This window comes from Hyaena hyaena, unplaced genomic scaffold (assembly GCF_003009895.1).
Source record: "Hyaena hyaena isolate Hyena2069 unplaced genomic scaffold, ASM300989v1 scaffold_17, whole genome shotgun sequence".
NCBI classification, from domain to species: domain Eukaryota; kingdom Metazoa; phylum Chordata; class Mammalia; order Carnivora; family Hyaenidae; genus Hyaena; species Hyaena hyaena.
Window position 1 is genome coordinate 4,309,125 of NW_024080648.1, and position 1,674 is coordinate 4,310,798.

Sequence of the window (1,674 nt, forward strand, 5' to 3'; positions counted from 1 at the left end):
AAGATGAGCAGCTCATCTGTTATCTCACTATCTATCTCCTTAAAAGACAAATATCAAGACCATCTGTCATATGCATTTTTTTCCATTTTCAGACCCAAAGTGACCACTCTTTGTAAATATCTGTGTTAAATATGGAAAAGTGTTCCTTTGGAACCTGTTTGGGGGGAGGCGAGGGTGTAGTGTACAGAAACGTAGGGCAAGTCAAGAAGAGGGTTTAGGAGAGTGTAGGACATTACCAGAAACAGCACCCAAAGAGGCCCTGGGGAGAAAGGTGAAATGGCAGATTTGGGGCTCCTGCTTGGAGAATCGCCCCCACTCAGAGTCCTTATTGTGTATTTATGTCATCTTGACTCTACCTTCTTTGTTCAGGTGCTGAAACCACCGAACGGTGGAGGGATTCTTAGCGCACCGCCGGGCGAGGGATCATGCACGTCTGTGTTCAATGAACTCTTCTGATGCCAATGTGTCTGTGTCATTGATCAGGGGCTTTGCAGGGTTCCTGTGGTGTCTGGGTCATCATTCTCTCTCTTTTTTTTTTAATTAAAATTTTTTAATGTTTACTTATGTTTGAGAGAGACAGAGTGCAAGCGGGGTAGGGTCAGAGAGAGGGAGACACAGAATCTGAAAATCTGAAGCAGGCTCCTGGCTCTGAGCTGTCAGCACAGAGAACCCCATGCAGAGCTCAAACTCAGTAGCCATGAGATCATGACTTGAGCGAAAGTCAGACACTTAACTGACTGAGCCACCAAGGGCACCCATCATTCTTTTGCATCTCCTGGACAGCAGTGCCACACCCTGTCATCTCTGGACAATGCAGGTGACGCTTTTCTAAAGGAAAAATGCACCAGTGAGAGCACTCCTCTGTGGTCCTTCTCCTTCCATTAAGAGCGTTAATTATTGGACCCCTCATTACATGCTAAAATCTGGGATAAGAATCTTCCATTTACTGGAATATATCAGTATCTTTTAATACATTCAATCAACCTTGCCAGTTAGGTGTTATTATTCAAATAAGGAATGAGTCCCTAAAAGTTCAAACAAAACAAAACAAGATCTTTGTCCCAGGTCACTGATAAGAAGTGGGAGATGTGAGATTTGGAGCTGTTTTTCTAAGTTCAAAGCTCCCACTTTTTTTTTCTTTTTTTTTAACTTTTATTTCTTATTTATTTATTTATTTATTTATTTATTTATTTTAATAGTTTATTGTCAAGTTGGTTTCCGTATAACACCCAGTGCTCATCCCCACAAGTGCCCTCCTCCATGCCCATCACCCCCCACTTTTTTTTCCCCAATGCTGGGCTTGATCCCAGTATCCTGGCATCATAAGCTGAAATCAACAGTCAGACACTCAATCGACTGAACCACCCAGGTGCCCCTTCTTTCATTCTTAGGAGAGTGGACAACTTCCTTTTGGTTGTGGCTTTGCATTCCTTTTATTATGAGTGAGGTTGAATGGTCTGCTTGTGGACCTAGGCAATTACCCTTCCCTCTGTGGGAGCATCCCTGTATCTGTCTGGCCATGTGCAGGGCCTCTAAGCACCTTTGCTGAAAGGTTTTATTATTTTCTTGAAATATCCTTTTATAGCACAGCAAAACAGCTGTGCCCTCTCTGAGGCTCGAACTCAGGACCTTCAGATTATGAGACTGACGCGCTGCCTGCTGCGCTAAGAGGGC

At 43.7% G+C, this 1,674-nt stretch overlaps 1 non-coding gene across 1 annotated transcript; it reads right to left on the minus strand.

Annotated features, from left to right (window-relative positions):
• Positions 1-1,601: 1,601 nt before the first annotated feature.
• TRNAM-CAU lies at positions 1,602-1,674 on the minus strand. The gene has a single exon. It is a non-coding gene; the product is annotated as a tRNA-Met (tRNA).